The 20,968-nt window shown below is 37.4% G+C and overlaps 1 protein-coding gene across 2 annotated transcripts in view; it reads left to right on the forward strand.

The window, feature by feature from the left end:
• Positions 1-20,968, forward strand: part of Osbpl1a (oxysterol binding protein-like 1A) — a 177,167-nt gene that overhangs the window by 73,764 nt on the left and 82,435 nt on the right. The window contains exon 1 of one of the 2 annotated variants that reach the window (XM_013014931.1): positions 3,459-3,537. The exons of the other annotated variant lie outside the window; for it this stretch is intronic. The gene's annotated coding sequence lies outside the window, so the exon portion shown is untranslated. Of the gene's footprint in view, positions 1-3,458; positions 3,538-20,968 lie in introns of those variants that run through there. 2 annotated transcript variants of the gene reach the window in all.

Raw genomic sequence — 20,968 nt, forward strand, 5'->3', positions numbered from 1 at the left:
GCAGAAAACTTGGAAATATATTAATGCTATGTGTTTTGTTTTTTTGTTTTTTTTTTGGTTGGTCGTGGGGCTTGAACTCAGGGCCTGGGCACTGTCCCTCAGCTCTTCAGCTCAAGGCTAGCAGTATACCATTTGAGCCATAGCACCACTTCTGGCTTTTTCTTCTAATGTGGTGCTGAGGGATCAAACCCAGGGCCACATGCTTGTGAGGCAAGCACTCTACCACTGAGCCACCTTCCCAGCCCGCTTTATGTTTTCTTTAACCTTGTCTGAGAGTTTCATTCAAAAGGCTAAAAACTGACTTCATGAGTTACTTCTGTTTCTTTTATTTTCCTCAATATAGACAGAGGACAATCTCAAATGTGGTTAAAATGTCATGTGGAAGCCATCACTGCTGTATTCTTTTTCTTTGTATCATAGAGCTCCCATGGTCTTAGTCAAACCAGTTTTTCCAACTCAGGAACTTGTCTATTTGAAGTTGGCTTAAGCTCACTTATAAAACATTTTATACTTTGATGTTAAACTCCTTGCCTGTTGAAGAGATGTGACCCAGATATATGAGTGAGTAATAATGGTGCTGTGTGTGGTAGAATGGAAAGATCCAGACTGTAAACCGGAGCCATCTGAATTTCTGTTTCTTCTTTGGACAGAAGCCTGATCACTTTTGAAGAGAAGTCATTTGTGGACTCATGACTATCCAAGTCATGGCCTTGATGTTTAGCTTCCTGTGCTGGAATATTTTTAATCCCTCTCCTCTTATTTCCTGTTATGTACAGAAGGCCTTCACCCCTCCAAAGCTTTCATCTCTGCTGTGTCCCTATTTCCTTCTCAAAAATGTAGTAGACAGCCATTGATACACCATCAACTCCCTGTATGCCCTCACCACAATTTGTATATGTTTTACCCCCTATCCTTCTCTTAGAAGCTTTTGTCTTCTATTTTGCTTTTTAAAAGTAGCTCCTCTCTTCTTTTTAGTTCTCTATTCCTTTCTAACCTTTATCTGTATATAAGCCTTTCTAGTTCCACTTTTTTTTGTTTTTAATATAATGTGTTCTCTTTCATTTCCCAGCTGAAATTATTGTTGCCAGTGTCTCCTTATTGCTAAATCACTGGTTGCTTTTCAGTTATCTTGCTTGACCTTTAAATGACTCGGCACTTGACTATTTCCTGGCTTTTGGATTTCTCTGTGGCCTCCATGGTACCTTCTTTCATCTTCTCTTTTATGGTTACTTAGTTCCTTACACAGTCACCTTCTCAAGCTTGTTTTCTTCTGCCTATGCCTTAAATATCAGCATTCCCTAAGTTTCTGTAGGAGACTTTTTCTTAGATCTTCTCATCTCCCTAGATGAACTCACCCATCTCATTAACTAGAAATTGTTCAGACTTCTCCTTGCACAGAACCATTATAGCCAGCTGCTTTTTGCAAAATTTATTTATGATTCTATGGATTTCAAAAGCAGTGTTTCTAAAACTAAGATACCCATTTGTCTCATAGAAGTTCTGCCTGGTAAGTGATTCAAGCCAGGATCACAGCAGTTGTCTTTGGTTCCTTTTTTTTTTTTTATTAATCATCCAACCTTTGATTAAGTCCTTTCAATCTGGTGTCGTCTATCCCAGCTGCCTATGACTCTTTACTTCCCTTCCCCCCATCCCAGTAGACACATTCTCTGTTGATGTTCTTCAGGATAAAGTTCCCAGGATTGCACTGACAAGACTGCCACCATTTCCTAATTTCAGACTCCACCCTTCAAAACTAGGTTAGGTGTCTCTTATGTTGTTCCAGGAGTTCCTTGTAATCATAGAATTGGTCATGTTGTATCAATACATATTCACTAAACTAGAGCTCCTTAAGGAAACAACTATATATTATTTTTATAACATAGTACTTGGCATATAGTAAGTTGTTAATAAATATTTGAGTGAATGAATAAATGTACAAAGGAAAGAACACAAACTTTAGTGTTAGATGAATCTGAATATAAACTCAGATATTCAACCTGGAACAAATTAATATATATTTAGGAATGCCATTTCCAACTCTGAAAATGAGAATACAAATCAGTTGTTTCAAATGAAGTGTCTATAACAGTGCCTTGCAAGTTTTAGGTGTCCTGTTAATTGCCTTGTAAAACAAAATCTTGTTTTCTTCGCTATGTTGTTAGTTCTGCTTCTGTAAACTGAATTCATTTTTCAATTCTCTGGGTCTAGAGAAAGATTCTGTGGCAGGGGCAATCCTTTGGTGATAAATGTGACTTTTCCAAGCACAAGAATGCTTAGTTATCAATTTAGAATGGGGGTGGGAGCAGGGAACAAAGTGCCTTTTCAAAGACACAGTGAAACCTCAAATTTCACAGACATTCCACATATCCCCAGTAAGCCTTCAATGTCTTGCATACATTTTACATTTGTAGTGCAATTCTAGCTGCCAATGACTGCAGAGTATCTCAGTAACTTGCTAGTATTCAGTTTGTTATTATCCGAGATACTCAAAGATAAGAGAATAGATTTTTGAAAGGTTTAAATAACTTTATATTGGAACAAACCTTGTTTTGTTTAACTTAAGTGTTATAGTTAACTAGAATTCTCATTAACTTGACTATCTTTCTGTATATTTATATATTTGTAATTTTATGCATTATTTCCTTGGAGCCCCATGTACCCTCCAAGCCTGGCTGTTAAAGGAAATCCTCTTTTACTTGCCTAGGACAAAACACTGTTGTTTGCCTTTACTGCTCAAATCGCCTGTAAGTAGGATATAAACAATAAATTGGTGAAGACTGATTCATAGTGAACTCTCAGTAAAGACTCAGTGTTGCAGGCAAGGTTGGAGAGACGACTCCTTTGCTTCCTGGTGTTTCCTGAGGGGTGGGTTGCCCTTTAAAAGTTACCAGGCCTGGAGTCTTTAGGAGGGGGTTGAGCACCCGGCTACGCTAGGACCTTGCGGAGCCAAGAGCAAGTAGCTGTTTCCTAGCTTCCCTTGGAGAATTCCAGCTCAGTTCCCTGGACTCAGCTCTGCTCCTTCTTCTCCTCTCCTCTCCTGGCTGGGCTGGATCTCCCTGCCCTCCCGTGGGTCCATCCCTACCTGCTAAAGAAGGGAGGAGGGAGTCAGAACGACTGGCTGCGGGAAGAGCCGCTGGCTCCTGCTGCGGGCCACACGGCGCGGTTCCAGGCTGCGCTGCACTCGGCTAGGGGAGCCCCAGGGACGGTGGCTGGGTGGTTGCAGTCGGAGGCCAGCGCCGCGCGGACCTCTGCGGCCGGGGCCAGGGCGCGGCAAGGAGTCCGGGGGCGGTCGGGCCGCACCTCCACGCGATCTCCCGCGGGGAGGCGAGGGAGGCTGGCGCTGCTACCTTGCTGGAGCCAGGGGCGGGCCCCAAAGGTGACTTCTGGAGACCTTGCGGTGCCGCCCTGGGTGTAACCTCCAGGATCAGTCCAGTTGGCGGGGAGGACTAGGAGGAACAGGCCGAACTCACTGGTGCTGGAGCTTGCAGAGGAACAAGGAGTGGAGTGCTTCAGCCAGGGGCTTTGCAACCTGCCCAGGTGTGTGTGTGTGTGTGTGTGTGTGTGTGTGTGTGTGTGTGTGTGTGTGTGTGTGTGTGTGTGTGTCTGTCTCTGTGCGTCTGTCCATGTCCTTGTCCCTTCTTTGGCTTTGTGGGACAGCCTCAGGGGCGACTGAGGACACCGGGGAGTGAGGAGGGGGCAGGGCATCCAGATGTGAATCAAGGCTGTGAATAGATCCAAGAATAGTTGGACATGTATGCTAAATCCAGTGTGGCCACGAGTTCTTGGGGAAGGGTGTGCCAGGGAGAGACCCAGCTCCTCCTTTCCACTTTGGGGGGTCTTCCTGCTGGGTATAGTTTTGCCTTGGGTTTCAGGAAGAGCCCCTGGGGAAATTCCTGTTGGCTGATTTTTTTTTTCCAGCTAAATATTAGTATTAGGTCAAGTGGAGCTGGAGTGGGAGGAGTAAAACAGTAAAAGACATTATTGTCCTAAATAACCTTCCAAGTTACTGATTCTTTGCATGCTTCTGCTCTGGCTGACATTGAGATGAACTTAGCACCGCTGAAATGACAAAAATTGCAAGGGGAAAAGCATGATTGGACTGAGGAGACCAGGAAATAATCATTTTTTTTGGGGGGTGGCTCTCAACTTTCATGTTTTCATTTAGGATTTTTGATTACTCATAGACTTTCTTTGTAACCTAAGCCAGTGGGGAATCACGTTTCCCTAGCATTCAGAGCATGTGGCTAGTTGTTCCATGTTTTTAATTTTGCTGTGTTTTTGTTGTTGTTGTTGTTGTTTTTCTGGATTTAAAAGAAGGGTGGTCAGATGAGAAATATGGCCTGGATAGAGATCTTCAGAGTTGTTAAAGTTATTAAAAGTTTCTTACTTTTAATTAGGTCTGAGGACAAAATTAAGGCATTTGATTTGGAAGTCTTGGCATTGCATCAGTAGGAAGCTTTTTCAAAGAAGGAAAATACTTGAAGTGAGTTGATGTGCTGGCTAGAGTATGAGGATCTAAATGTAAACTTCGGTTTCCTTTTGACACAAAGGCAATCTCTCCTCCACATAATATTTGATAGTAGCACTGAAGCTGATGACTTGGCACATTGGCTAGATTTAGATTTATTAGGTATTTAATGTGAACAGGAATACCAGAGGGCTATTTCAGCCACTGTCTAGTAATGCTTTTCCTAGATTAGAGTTGGAACTTGTACTATTGTGAATGTAGTTGTTGGACTTTGGTCTCCTCTTCAGGAATTATTGAAAAAAATATATAATACATAATATATATAAAATTGTTTTTGGATTTTGGTGGTGGTAAAAGTGACTCCTGTCACTTAATTACAGTTGTACATCTTGCAGAATACAGGGAAGTAAAAAAGCTTTTAAAGGTTTTCCATACTAACAGCAATGTATTCATGTTCATAGTAGTTTATAAATACACTAAAAGCATACTTTCAAGTATTGGGTAAAAATAACAGAACAATTATACAATATCATAATCTAAGCTCTATGTATTTTCTTTTAAAAGGTTAATTTAACAAAGGATAATATAATGAAAGGATAATTTAATATTTATCATTCAAATATATTACCATTTATCTGGTTTAAGGATTCTAAGAAAATTTTAATTACTTTAAAAAGTTTAAAATTTATTTGCTTCTTCTTGTTAGATATATATCATTTTAGCTAAGGATTTAAAAGCTGGAAATCTGCTACAGATTAAATTTTGAAACACTAGGTCATATATACAAAGAAAATGAAATTTAAGCTATTTTATTTTGGTAACTTTGGAGAGTTTTTCTGCAAAATACAAGGTTTTAATTAGTAGCATGATGTGTATATGTGTGTATGTATGTGTATGAGGCTTGTCATGTGTAATATCTATTCTGTTAGTTTTCCTATCTGATAGTGGTTCACAGTAACCTGCATGCAGTTTTGTTTTGTTCTCAACTACATTCCTAGTACACAATTTAATGTAGAGCTTATAATTGATGAGTTTTCAATGAGTTGTATAGTCAGGCTTAATTTTTCTTGCACTTTAATTTCAAACAGATATATTGTTACAGTGGTCCATTGCAGATTTGACACTTAGTACTTGGTATTTTTTTTCCCTTGACTAATTCAGTAGATATTTACAGAATGTCTACTTTGACAGACCTGTTTAGCAAACAGAATGGTGTTTAAACAGATTCTTGTAGAAGGTTCAACCCAAAAGCAACAGAAGGATGCCTTCTAGCAATTCATGTCTTAAGACTGGAGATGGTGGGGGAAGTCAAATCTAAATAAATAGAAGCAGGGTCTTTTTGCTGGACTTTCTAAATTATGCTTAAAGTGTTTGAAACTTAGCTTGGGCAGTTAAAAATTACTGAAAGATTTTAATCTGGAGAGATTTAATCAGATTTGCTCCTTGAGAGAAGGATTAGAGGACAAGCCTGAAAGCAGGACAGCTAGGTATAGGAATTCAGGAGAGATTATTTACCCTGAATCAAGTCAGCGATTGAGAGCAAAGGAAAGAGTAGAGAGCTGCTTCCAAAATAAAGTATAAATAGGACCTGATAATAGATTGAAGGTAGAGATACAGCTGACTTTCAGCTTTCTGGCATAAATCATTGATAGAAGGTGATAGTTACCTTCTAAGGTATAATATGCCTTCTAAGGTATATATGGTAAGGAATATTTAGAATGTGGGAAGATGTTTTTGTTGTTGTTGTTGTTTGGAGGGGGTGTGTGTGCGTTCATGTTTGTTGGTCCTGGGTCTTAAATTCTGGGCCTGGGTGCTGTCCTTCAGTTCTTCAGCTCAAGGTGAGCACTCTACCACTTGAACCTCAGGGCCACTTCTGGTTTTCTGGTGGCTAATTGGAGATAAGAATCTCATGGACTTTCCTTGCCAGGGTTGGCTTTGAACCACAATCCTCAGATCTCAGCCTACTGAATAGCTAGGATTACAGGCATAAGCCACCAGTGCCCAGCTTAAGATGAGATTTTTTCAACATGTTGACTTGTGCTTGCTTGTCTAGAAAATTTGTGAACCATTAGTATTGTGGGTCACCTAAATAAAAGTGGTAATCACAGCCCAAGGACTGAATAATACCTTGTAGAAGAAATATAGAGTTAGGAAAGATTGAGATAAAATGGATGAAGACTGAAACTTGAAAAGCAAGTGTGAGTGAGAAAGGGGACTAGCAGGGAATATTGAGAAATAGCATAGAATGAGGAAGGCAAAGGGGTGTTGAGCATTCCATGAAGTGCAGATATAAACTGAAGTCTGTGCATAGGATTTGGAGCCAGATGGTCATCAGAGTCTTTAATACATTTTAGAAGTATGACCTAGGAAGATGTATGATTGCAGTTAGCAGAGTTGGACATGGAATGAAGAAGTTGAAATAATAAAAGTAGGGCTGAGAAGGTGGCTCAGTGGTAGATTTGCTTGCCTCGAATGCATGAGAACCTGGGTTCCATTCCTTAGCACTACATAAGCAGAAAAAGGCGGAAGTAGTGCTGTGGCTCAAGTGGTAGAGCACTAGCCTTGAGCTGAAGTGCTCAGGAACTGCACCCAGGCCCAGAATTCAGACCTTATGACTGACAAAAAAAAAAGAAAAGAAAAGAAAAGAAATAATAAAAGTAAACTGTGATTCAGTCTCTGTGAACTTTCATAATCTATGCATAATTACGATTTTTTTCTCTTCCTATCCTTGCAGTTTTCTTTGTTCTTCCTTGTTTATTTACTGGCAAGGGCAGTGTTGAGTAGATACCAAGATGATGGTAATCCAAATTTGTCCCTGAGTTTTTAAAAGATATGAGTGCTTATGTTTTGCTGGGGATAGAACTCAGAACTTTGTGCATATTAGGCAAGTGATTGAGCTACATCCTTACCCCACCTACTCCAAAGGACACATTTTAAACTTCTACTGATTCACTGTTTGGAATGACATTTAAAGCTACTACTTACCAGATTTTCACTATTTACCAGATTAATGATCATTCTTATATTGTATTTTTTTTAAACAATGAAAGTGTTTGATTTTATCAAGTGGTCTTTCAGCATTTATTAAGGTGATTATGTTTTGTAAATTATATCTTAACACTTTTTCTAATAGGCTATTCTTTTTGTTTGTTTGTTTGTTTTGGGGTCCAGTCGTGGGCCTGAACTCTGGGCCTGGGCGCTGTCCCTCAGCTCTTCAGCTCAAGGCTAGCACTCTACCACTTGAGCCACAATGCCACTTCCGGCTTTTTTTTTCCTTTTTGCTCATATGGTGCTGAGGAATCGAACCCAGGGCCTCAGGCATGCAAGGCAAGCACTCTACCACTGAACCACCTTCCCAGCCCCTAATAGGCTATTCTTATATATTTAAAACAAGCCTCTTTTAGTCATGTTGCATTCTAATACTCTGAATTGAGTTTCTTTTGGGTATTTGCATCCTTGTTCATAAGTGGGATTAATTTGTAATTTTTGTTCTGTCTTCATTTGAGATTTCATGTCAAGGTTATACTGACCTCAAAAAGTGAATTTGAGAGTATCTTCTCTTTTGCTGTTCTCTGGAAGAACTTGTATAAATTGAAATGATCTGTTCCTTGGAAACTTAATAGAACTTTTTTTTATAAAACCATCTTTGTGAGTTTCAAAAAACTAATGATTATGAGACTATTTTAGTTCTCTCTCTCCCTCTCCCTCCTTTCTTTCCCACTGCTGGAGTTTTAACTCAGGACCTGACACTCAGCTTCTTTGCTTACAGCTGTCACTTCCAACTTTTGGCTAGTTTAATTGGAGGTGGAATCTTTTGGACTTTTCTGCTCTGACTAGCTTTGAACCCCAGTCTTCTAGGTCTTAGCTTCCTTAGTTGCCAGGGTTACAAGCACCTAACTCTTTTTTGGGGGAGGTCAGTTTTGACAAATAGAAGTTTATGAAATAATTACTATAAAGGTCCATAGCAGTCTTTTATTTCTTTTAGTTACACATACTACATACATGTGCATATGTGTGTGTGTGTGAGTGTGTGTGTATGTGTATTCATTGGGACTGAGGCTTCAACTCGGCCTGGTCACTGTTCTTTACCCTTTTCTGATCAAGGCTAGTGCTCTACCACTTGAACCATGCTTCCCTAAACATTAGCTTTTTCTTGGCTAATTGGAGATAAGAGTCTTCATGGACTTTTCCTGGCTGGGCTGGCTTTGAACTGTTGTCCTCAGATCTCAGCATTCTACTAGGATTAAGGTTGCAAGTATGAGCCACTGGTGTCTGGCTTCTTTTTAACTTAACATTGGATCTATGATTTCATATTATTTCCTACTTTTTCATATTTCCTTTTTCCTAATATTTATTTGGATATTTCTGAATATGTTTTTCTCTCTTCAAATGAATCCTTACCTTATCTAATAAGTCTTATTAGAACATTGTATATTTTTCAAAGAACTATCTGTAATATCTGATATCTATAAAATTATTCTTTTTTGTGAGTTGTAGGACTTGAACTCAGGGCTTGGGTGCTATCTTTGAGATTTTTCATTCAAGGCTTAGCACTCTACCATGTTCAGCCACAGCACCACTTCCAGTTTTCTGGTGGTCCATTGGAGGTAAGATTCTCACAGACTTTCCTGCCTGGGCTGGCTTTGAACTGCAATCCTCAGATCTCAGCTTCTTGAGTAGCTAGTATTACAGACATGAGCCACAGCATCTGATTTCAAATCTTACTTTTTTATGTCATTTTCTTTGCAGTGAGTATCTCTATACCTCTGAGTTCATTTTCCCTTGACATTTGTACATTTATTATTTTCTGTCCCTGGAAAGATAGACAATATAAAATTTTCTATTTTCTTTCAAAATTTTAAGTTAAATATTTTGTAATTTAGCAAATAGCTCACTGTGACTATATTCATTATTATATAGGTTGTAATATTTTTTATATTTCATCTTTCAAGACCAAACTTGCAAATGTGCAATCTAAGTACTACTACCCTCTTGATACTTAAATCAACTGACATTTGTCAGGGATGATGTCTCTTTCAGCTACCTACCTCTTCTTATTTCTATTATATAGCATTCTCTTTTCTTTTTCCCCTCACTTCACACTTTCTTTTTCTTCATTCTTTGAGTGGCGAAATAAGAATGATTATTTTCTTGTTCAGGAACAAGAAAATGGGTGTATGTGTGTGCGTGCTCATGCATGCATGTCTGCATGTGTGTATATGTGCATGCTGGCTCTGGGACTTGAACGCAGGACTCATACTTGCTTAACAGCACTCCGCTGCCTGGGCTACTCTACCAGTTCCTTTTTTCCTCACATTTACCCCTCTCTTAGTTTCTATCTTGCTATACTTGAGTGTTTTCAATCAGCTGCTCAGCATATTCTGTCTTACTCTTACAGCCCTGATCCCAGCATCAAAAGCATCAAGCCAGGATGATGTGTCTTATTTTCCTCTAAATCTCAAAGTTTACTCTTAATCTTTGTTATTTCTTACACATTCCAATGTTGTAATAGCTTGAGGAAACAGCATCAATAATAGAAAATGCACCAGCTACTCTTTGGAGTCTGAAAGAGTGGGTTTCAGACTCTATTTTTGTTCTTTAACAAGTTTTATTCCAAGGGTCACATTCTTCCTGTGCAACACAGGGTTTTTGTTTGTTTGGTTGATTTTGTTGGTCCTGGGGTTCGAACTCAGGGCATGGAGCTTGCATAACAGTCACTGTACCTCATGAACTATTCTGCTTGCCCTTTTCTGTTGTTTTTAAAACAAGGTTTCACTTTACGCATGTGCTGGACCAACTGTGATCCTCCTGTTTGTGCCATTCTTTGTCACTGGGATGATAAGGGTATGCCATTGTACCTAGCCATTGGTTGAAATAGAGTCTTGTGTGAATTTTTATAATCAGGCCTGCTCAAACTCATGATTATAGTGCTGATCCTAGAGGTTTGAAGAGACATCCTTCTGCTTCACAGTTGTGAGATGCAAAGGAGATAATAAGGGTAAACACATTGGGTTTTTATTAAGGAAATCTTTGTATGTAACGTGTACAATTCAGAGTGAGAGTGTGGTGATTTGTAGTATAGTGTTTTGAATGAGAAGGACCTTGATAGGAAGCAGTAGGTATTTACAGGAATGACATGAAGCATGAGATTTGTGCTCAGAGGTTGAGAGAGAAATGTGCCCCCTGGGGGAAGAGAGCTCAGACCCTACCAGGCTACAGACATATACACAGGGTATCTCCACACTACCCTTCGGTTTACCAAGTTACTATTGGCTACATAATCCACACTGGGTTTTTTTCTTTTCTCTGAGAACTCAAATTTCACTTTTAGTAATGTTCTTATAATGGCGATGTTATTGTTATTCTGGATTCTAAACAGCTGAATTATAAGTGATGTTATAAGTAGAATTTTTAGTATAATTTTAATGATAGAAATGATTTAATTTTGAATATTTTATTTTTTGAATGTATACATATTTTAAGGAATTGTTTAAAAATATTAAAATTATTGAATTAAATCAGTACAGCATCTAGACTGGTTTTCCAAGTCTTTATTGGGAAGGATGCCAGTACAGAGAATGTATAAAAATAGAAACACCCTCTCATCAGCAAAGGAATTCCATTGACTATAGTTTCAAACTATAATTTGAAAAATTTGAATCTATTCTTTGTTTTACAAAGGAGGATACTAGGATCTGGTCCCAGGATCATTTACTTGCCCAAGGTCACATAGGTAGGAGGACCTAACCGAGCTAGTTTCTGCCTCCAGATTTATTACTAAAGAACATTCTAACTGTAACAAGCGTGGCTTGAATTGGGAAAACTTCATCCATTATAGATAAGACCTATTATTGAAAGCTGATTTAGCTGTTTATTTAAACTAGTTTCTCAACTTGGCAAAAGAATACCAAGTTTAGAAATAAGATAAACAGATGGCTTAGAATACTGACATATCAACAGATTTTGTACAGAATACTTAGCTTCAAAATCTCCAGAGGAAATTTCTGCCCATTGCAGGGAGGGGAGGGAGCTGGTTGGTAAAAGTTTTATTTTGAAAGAAACTAGAATCTATCCATTTTTCTACTTATTCAAAATGTTTTCCAGGATAAAACTCCATTGTTGACATTTATAGACTAGACTTTATTTTCCTGGTTTTCTAGAAATGGCTTCAGCTCAGTTGCATGTTGGAATTATACCCTTGTTTTCTACTAAGGAGGCATTTAAAAAGTTGGTTTTAATGACATGATTTTTTTTTTTGCTTTATGATAATGCTTATTTCCCTACATATATTACCCTGGATGAGAAAATTAGAGCTAAGAGCAAAGAGAGATTTTGTTTTCCCTAAAGAACGGTGTTTTGCATGTTGTTGGTTTTTTTCCTTGTGGACAATTAAAAGGGCATAATTGATTATATTTCCCTTTCTATTTTGGCCCTAAGAGAATTTAGAGCCATATTTGAGGCATGTCCACAATATCTCCATAGGCCCTATCACTTAGGGGCTCTACTCTAATACTACATTGGAAATTCTTGAGTATTTTCATAACCTCACAGTTTGGCATCACTGGATTCTAATTACAACATTTTCTCATTAATTAGTTACGATGCCCCAGAGTACATTTATGTATGGTGAGTATGTTTTTGGATCCTACAAGCAGTATTAAGCAAAATAGGCTGTTAGATATACCTTTTTACTTTATACTATGGTTCCATTTTTTTTTTTGTTAAGAATGGAAGGAAGTAGGGTGTGCAAATGTAGTCTTTATATTCAGTGTATATTTTGTAAAAACTGAACTGTGTAACCTGGGTAGGGACAGAAGAAGAGAACAAAGGGAGAACAAAGGAAGGGGTGACACTGACCAAGAAGAATTGTACTTATAACCTGACCTACGGAATTATAACTCCTTCTATAGCTACTTAATAATAACAAAAAAAGAATATATATTTTGTGTGTGTCATGCATGTCAGTACTTGGGCTTGAACTTCAGGCCTCTTTTTCTCATTTAGTTTTTTCAGTCATGGTTGGCACTCTAACACTTGAACTATGCCTCCAGTTCTCATTTTTTGCTGGTTAATTTGAGAAAAGTGTCTCACATATTTGGCTGCCCAGGTTGGCCTTGATCCTCAGGTCTTAGCATCCCAAATACCTAGGATTTTGGTTGTGAGCCATTGGCACCCAGCTAAAAATATATGCACTTTGAATTTATTATCAATAAATTCAGGAATCCATGTTAAAAGACATGGCAACTATATAGTATGAGTCAGCCTAATTAAGTTGTATTCCAATATTTAGAGAAAATATAACTTAAAATATATTTAAATTTATATTTTAAAACTTACATGTCTGTTGACTGTTTGATTGTGCTGGGATCAAACCCAGAACTTCACACATGCTAAGCCTCATTTTATCCATATTAGCATAGTTAAGGGCCACTAAATAGACTTGCATTATACATACGCATCATCTATCTCTGGAAGGGTTTCATCTTGTAAAACCATGTACATATTAAGCCATGGCTTTCTATCTCCTGCCCTTTCCTATTTCCCCCCAAACCACCATTCTGCCCTCTATATAAAATTGGCTACTTTCTAAACCTTATATACATGGAATCATCCTGCTTTTTTTTCTGTTGTACAATATGTCAGAATTTCCTTCTATTTAAGTGTGATAATTCTATAATGTGTACACTGTACATTGTTTATCCATTTGTCCATGGACACCTGGACTGCTTCCTCCTTTAGATGTTACAAAGAAAATTATTAGGAATGTGGATGTATAAAGATATATTTAAATCTCATTTTAAATTTTTCTTTAGTATATGCTCAGAAATGGGGTTGCTGGATTGTATCGTACTTTTTAATTTTTTGAGAAAACATCATATTATTTTCTATATCAGCTTCACTTTTTATGTTCCTATCATCAATGCTAAGGGTTCTAACTACATCCTTTAAAAAATTTTTTATTGTGAAAATACTGTACAGAGGGGTTACAATTACATGAGCAAGATAATGAGTACATTTCTTATCAAGCATTGTGGCCTCCTCCTTTGTTTCCCCTTCCCATCCCTTCCCCTCCTCCCCCCTGCCCCCCACCCAATTCTAACTACATCCTTACCAACTTTTTTGTTTTATTTATATTTGTTTTTGGTTTTGATAATAGCCATACTAAAGAGTGTAAGGTATAGGGAATAATTTTGTATGTAGAATCACTACATTTTCTATGCAAATATTAACCCTCAGATTGTTGGACTGTTCCTCCTTATAGTGACCCATAATTGCCCTGCAGAACAAACTATTAGCATTTGCTTTGTTTGAAGTATGGTGGAGGGCACACCTTACTGTATCCTTATTCAGTTAGCTAAAAAAATTATAAACAGGAATGCCTCTTAGAATTTTCCTAGATCTCAGATTTCAATTAAAATTATATCTTCTACTTTTTTTTTTTGTCATTTATGGGGCTTGAACTCAGGGCCTAAAGCACTGTTCCTGAGCTTTTCTGTGCAGGGCTAGTGCTCTACCACTTTGGGCCACAGCTCTACTTCTAGGTTTTTGGTGGTTAACTGGAGATGAGTCTTATGGACTCTTTCCTGTATGAGCAGGCTGAGAACCATGATTCTCAGATCTCAATCTTCTGAGGAGCTAGGATTACAGGCATAAGCCACCAGTGTCTGGTTGTATTCTACTTTTAGGTACCAAATGCTGATTTGTAGTCATTTAGAAGGGTCATTCCTTTATTGAAAACAGTTCTGTTTTTTCCACACAGGTAGCATAGGAAAATAAGGAGACTTTGTTTGAATCACCACAGAATAGCTAGATTACATAGGAACTAATAGAGTGGATCATGGAAATGATAACCAGAGCGTTGGAATTCAATAGAGAACTTAACATTTTATGTCATAATTGTTATTTGATATTTTGACATAATTTTGAATACCAAGTTTCTAGATACTCTGAAGTTATGAGAAACTTAAGTAGAAACTTGGGAAATATAACCACAAATTTATAAAAAATAGTAAAAAGTAATTTTTATGAATTGTGGTATCTTAAAGACTGATGTCATTTTAATCCATTTGCAGAAATTTTCTATTCAACTCCTGCCAGCCAGCTTATGCTATATGTAAACACTTGAAATGAGGAACATATAGGCAGCTATTCTAAGGTCTTAACAGAGCTTGGAGCCTGAGTCATACAGATGGGGGTTTGAATCTTGCTTCTTCCACTTACTAGTTATGTATTCCTAGCTCATTTCTCTGAGCTTGTGTTTCCTCATCTGTAGTAATTATTACTTCACAGGGCTATGGAATTGTATGAGATAATATGTGTTATGCCAGCTATATGTAACATTTAGAGTGAGTAATATAGATGTTAGTGCCTGCTGCTAACATAGGAATGATCTTTAGGATTAATAGGGCTTTAGGGCTGATAGTTCCTTTGTGGGTGATCAAAAGTTGTAGAAAGTTAAATTTAGTTCCTTGCCCCCCCACCTTTTAAAAACAATCATAATTCTAGATCTGTGCTCTGCAACATCAAGAAAAATGTCTATGTCAAACTTTCCAGATGATTTCTTTTCACTGCTCCCTTTTAGCTTTTTTTCTTAAAATGTATCATGTACACTTCTTGGCTCCCCATGTGCTTGTGAGTAGACTCAGCATGCAGGTAGAGGCCCGATAAGTACTGTGGGTGGGCCCTGATGCCCATTTGCTTTACTCTCTCATATCCTTGCTGTGTTTTGAGAACAGTTGCCTCCTCTTCCACAACATCTTGTGAGCCCATTTCTACTTCTGACTTTTTGCTGTTCCTCTGCCTGCCTAGTTCTCTTCCCTTTACCAGCCTTTGTTCTTGTGGTACATTCTCAGTGCTTCCTCTGGGACTCCTCAGTGACATCCCTGTCTCCCAGGTCTCTCTTTCCCCTTAGTTGATTTGTTTTATTATCTTTATTGTTTTCCACCATCTAGAACACTAAATGTCCCACGGATCTACCTTCTTTCTTTCCCCATGGTGGATATAAGTGTGTTGAGTGCAAGGATGATCAAATGTTTTATTTACTAAAGATTCCCTGTCATCTGGAATATCTGGCATAGTATGGGTGGGTTGGTAAATGTTTGCTAGGTGAAGAGCACAATGCAATGAGCGACTCTTTCTGGTTTATAAGTTGCATAATATTGTTCTTGGGTTGGACACTTGAGTGCCAGTTTAATCATTGGTCAACTTGTTTTTCTTTTGAAATGATGAAGTCTACCTGAAGAAAGGAAAATAAAAAGCCATGTTCATTGTTTAGGACTTCAGGAAGTTTCTAACCATTTTTGTTGGCTAATATTTTATATAAACTTTTTACTTGCTTATAAAATTTGTTTTATAAAAATATAGATTATTAAAAAAAAGACTATTCTTTTAACTTACGGAATAGAATTTTCTAAGTAGGATGCTTAAACTGAATGATCTTAGAATGGCCAGAGCCCAAAGTCAATTGCTTAGTGTCCCCAATGTAGCATTAAATACTATTTTCTATGTATGTATCATAACTGGCAAAACTTGATTTAAAATTCAAAAAGAATTTAACATATTAAGTTGTGACCGCAACATAATTAGTTTTTCTCTAGTTTGAGAAACTCAAAAACACATTGCCTGAACAGAATAAAACATAGATATTTTATGTAAGGAAAGCTAGTCTTTGGGTTCTTAACAATAACCACAGAAAGACCTATTTTCTGAGTTAGAGATGAAGGTATTGAAAAGTAAATTGAGGAGTCATATAGCCATACTGTGAAATAGTCCTCATTGTACATATTCTTGCAACAACATGGATGAACGTGAAAAAAAATATTCCACTGAGTGAAAGAAGTCAGGCACAATTAGTACAAAAGAAAGACAAATCTAATCCAAGGCTGTAGAAAACCGAGAGGTTGCCTGCGCTGGAGGGAAGGCTAGTACTGTGACTGAGCATAAGTGTAGGAAAGGGGGGAGAGGTCATAGGACTGTGCTGGGTCTGAGTGGTGATGCCACCCAGGGGAATACGTGGTCAAACTTCACTGACCTCTACGCTTAAATGGATGCTATACTTTATTTCAGTAAGCTATTTAAAAAATTAAAGACAGTTGCTATGGTGTTACTTGTTATAAATTTTTCTAGTTTTTTTTTTTTAGAATTGTAACTGTGGAGCCTTGGAATAACTTCTGAAAACAGGATTTATTTAGATTATAATTAAGTTTCTCTGTCTTTAAAAATGATTTTTTTCCACTGTGGCATATTTCTAAAGAGAACTTTATGTATGGTATATAAAAATGTACAAATCTGTGGTTATGTAATAGCAAGCTATTTTTAGCCACAGCTTTGCAATTGTTGGAAGACAGGAATGTGTTTAACAAATTCTCAGACTGAGCTCTTATACCAGACATCTGAGAAAGCTATGTATTCTTCACTATAAGAGGACCTTATAAACATATTTAATGCATTGAGAAATTGAGGCAAAAATTTGATGGTACAAATACCATTTCTTAAAGCAGACATTTTAAATATGAAATTATGAGAGACTTAATGTAGAAGACATTGATGTATACAAAACACTTTTCTATAAAGTACAGAGAATATAAAACTTAGAACCCTGGACCTGCTGGCAAGATCTTCTTGTGTCTTGGGTTTTGAAACTTATATGTATTGTAGTTCATGTGTATTTTGTTCCTTTTGTGGCTGAGTAGTAGTCTGTGGTGTATACATAGCACATTTTATTTATACATTCACAGATATTCTGCAGTTTGGCTATTGTGAATAGTGCTGCTGTAAGTATTCTTTTACAAAGATTAATATTTGTTTTCAATTATTTTGGATGTATATCTAAGTGGCTTTTCTGGATCTTAAGTTAATTCTATGTTTAACATTCCAAAGAACCACTAAATTATTTTCTATGGTGGGTAAAACATTTTACATTCAGGGCAATCATAGACTGGTTTCCAATTTCTCCATAATTGTAAACAATTGTAGTTAGGATTTTCATTCATTTGAACATTAAAATATTGAATAACTTCTCATGTGCTGGCTACTTGTATCTTATTTGGAGAAAAGTCCGTTTGAAGCTTTTGTCGATTTTTAATTGAGTGATTATCTTACACTTGAGTTGTAGGAGTTCGTTATATTATTGTGTAGTGTATTCTAGATATTTAATCCTTGACAAATACATTATTCACAGGTGGATTATCTGTTCTTTGAAGCACCAAAGTTTTTAATTTTTGTTACTTTTGATGTATTTTTTGATTTGGCTTACAATAATTGTACACATTTTTAGGACACAGTATGGTAGCTCCATATATGTATATGATATGCAATGATCAGATAAGAATGCTTGGAATATTCATTGCCCCAAGTATTTATTAGCACCTTGTGTTGGAACATTTGAAATCCTCTCTGCTAGTTATTTTGAAATATATAATTATCAACTATACTTTTACCATGCTGTGGTGTGGTAGGGTTCTTCCTGTGTAAAAGCACCCTGTAATCTTGTGTGTGTGTGTGTGTGTGTGTGTGATGTTTTTTTATTTTTTTGGGGGGGGTCCAGTCATGGGGCCTGAACTCTGGGCCTGGGCGCTGTCCCTCAGCTCTTCAGCTCAAGGCTAGCACTCTACCACTTGAGCCACAGCGCCACTTCTGGCTTTTTTTTCTTTTTGCTTATGTGGTGCTGAGGAATTGAACCCAGGGCCTCAGGCATGTAAGGCAAGCGCTCTACCACTGAGCCACCTTCCCAGCCCTTTTGATTTTTTTTTTTTTTTGGTCAGTTGTAGAGCTTGAACTCAGGGCCTGGGTGCTGTCTCTGAGCTTTTTCACTCAAGGCTAGTGCTCTTCCACTTTGAGCCACAGTGCCACTTCAGTTTTCTGAGGGATAATTGGAGATGAAAGTCTCATGGACTTTCCTGCCAGAGCTGTCTTCAAACCAAGATCCTCAGTTCTCAGCCTCCTCTGTAGCTATGATTATAGGCATTAGCCATTAGCACCCAACCTCCTTTAGTATATTTTTTTTTCTTTATTGAGATTAAGCAATTACACAAATTTCACAAATTTCACAGTATTGTGGGTCAGTGATACTTGGCCAAAGTCACAAACACATTTTAACCTTCTCAAGGCACATTGCCATTATTATGGTCTATAAAACTTACAAACTCTATAAACTTTGACACTCCAACTATGTTTTTCAAATCAGGTGATATGTACATTTCTTTCCTTTTTCTTAGTGTAAACTGTTCCCTCTTTCCCTCTCATCCCTCCGTCTCATCGCTGCCCTTGAGTTGCTTAGTTCACTTTCATTAATGTCCGGTGCAGCTGATGGGCCCCTCTGTTATATTTTTTCATCTATCCCCTCTGTTTCTGTGCCCTCCTCCCAGCTTCCTCAGAGGTGCACATGTGTATGCCATATGTGAAGTCAAGAACATGGAGTCATCTAAAAATGAAAGAACAAATTAAGAAGAGGTCCTGTTTCTTGAGTCCTGTTGACTTTGTCATATCTCCTTGCATTTTGAATTTAACATCCAAATATCAGGGAGACTGTGCCATTTGTCTCTTTGATTGTGACTTACCTCGCTCAACATGATTTATTTTAGTTCCATCCATTTCCCTGTGAATGCCATTATTTTGTCCTTTCTAATGGCTAAATATTATTCCATTGTATATAGGTACCACAAATTTTTTTTTATCCATTCCTCTGTAGTGGGGCCATCTGGGTTGTTTCCATATCTTGGCTGTTGTGAACAGTGCAGCAGTGAACATGGAGGTGCATGTATCCTGGTTCCTGTTAGTTAGGGTAGATGCCTGTGAGTGGTATGACTGAGTCTTTAGTATACTTTTAAAAAATGAAACTGAAATTCTTCTAAGTCAGTAGTTATACAGCAGTCACATCAATACTCTGTGTCTGTGGTACTTTAAACATTTCATAGATCAGTATTAGGTTTAGCATGTTACAAATAAAAATCTTCCAAGAATATTAGCTTAAATTAGTTAGTAGATTTTATGTTCCTTTCACATTAAGGAAGACTGGAAGATGGGTAGTATGGGCCTAGAATGACACTTGCAGGAGTTAGGAGTTGTTCTAAGTATTAAATTCTAGATATCAGAAAGGAGGAAGGCAAGGGAAAAAAGTGTCTTTTTCTTTAAGTAGATGTTGTAAATTCTGCACAACACTCTATTATTCTTGTCCAGACTTATTCATGTTTTTAAATCTGTGATAATACATTTATTTAAACAAGACTTAAGAAAGGAAAATTCTGGTGCCTTTTCTCAAAAGCACATATTTTCTGATAAGCTAATTTAGTTGTTTGATTCATTTTTAAAATTTTTATTTTATTTTATTGTAAGGGTGATGTCAGAGGGGTTACAGTTACATAAGAAGGGTAATGAGTACATTTCTTGTTGAATATTGTTACCCCTCCCTTGTTTATTTCCTGTTTTCATTCCCTTCAACCCCCTTCCCCCAAGCAGAACTTATTAATATAGCTATAGTTGCCAGAGTCTGAAAACTACAATCTTAGAATCTTACTGTAGCTCTATAGTAAATAAATTGATACTCTTAGAGAAGGAAAAAGGGAAGGAGAGATATATATTGGCAGAAATTAATAACCTGGCACAATACTCAGGCATTGTTCATTCTTAGAAATCCTAATTCAATAGGTTTGGAACCGAGCCTTCTGTGATTTAGAAAACAGTGAAGCAAATATATGGCTGATCCCATTAGACTCCTTATAATTGGAACCTCATATCTAAGCCAGGTTTTCAACAGTCTGTCTGCCAGTACTTGGAAGAAGAAACTTCTCTTAGAGGTGTGGATTCAGACAGGCTCCTAGAATCTTTCATTTTAGAGCACTGTGATCTCTGATAGGAATTCTAAATGGTTTCAGGAATCTTCATTCTAGTCCCCTCCATCTCATTTGCCTGGCCTGGGAACTCCTTTCCACCAAGGGCAGATATAAGACACTGTGCTTTTTGTGGTTTGTTTGTTTGAAAGAGATGTATATTTTAAGGAAATTACTTATGTAGTTATAGTTACAAATCCAAAATCTGCAGGGATGTCTGGAAGTGTGGAGGATAGCTGCAGTTGAAGTCCCCAAATTGGGAGAATTCCTTCTTAAAGTGGTCCATGTTTTTTCTAAGGTCTTCAACTTACTGGATAAAGCCTACTCACACTGAGTTGACTGGGTACTGTTTTACTGAAAACTTCACAATTTAAACACCAATCTAAATGACTTTATAGAAACATCTAGAGTAATGTTTGACTGCAGATCTGGATACTATCATCAAGCCAAGTTGATATGTCAAATTAACTCTTTATGTTCTTGTTTCCTTTGCTAGTTTTTTTTTTTTTTACCTTTACCACTGGGCTTTATCCTTGGATTTCTTTTTTTTTAATTTTTATTTATTTTTTATTGTGAAAATACTGTACAGAGGAGTTACAATTACATGGGCAAGATAATGAGTACATTTCTTATCAAGCATTGTAGCCTCCTCCTTTGTTTCCCCTTCCCATCC

Source organism: Dipodomys ordii, unplaced genomic scaffold (assembly GCF_000151885.1).
Source record: "Dipodomys ordii isolate 6190 unplaced genomic scaffold, Dord_2.0 Scaffold25, whole genome shotgun sequence".
In the NCBI taxonomy this organism is placed as follows: Eukaryota; Metazoa; Chordata; class Mammalia; order Rodentia; family Heteromyidae; genus Dipodomys; species Dipodomys ordii.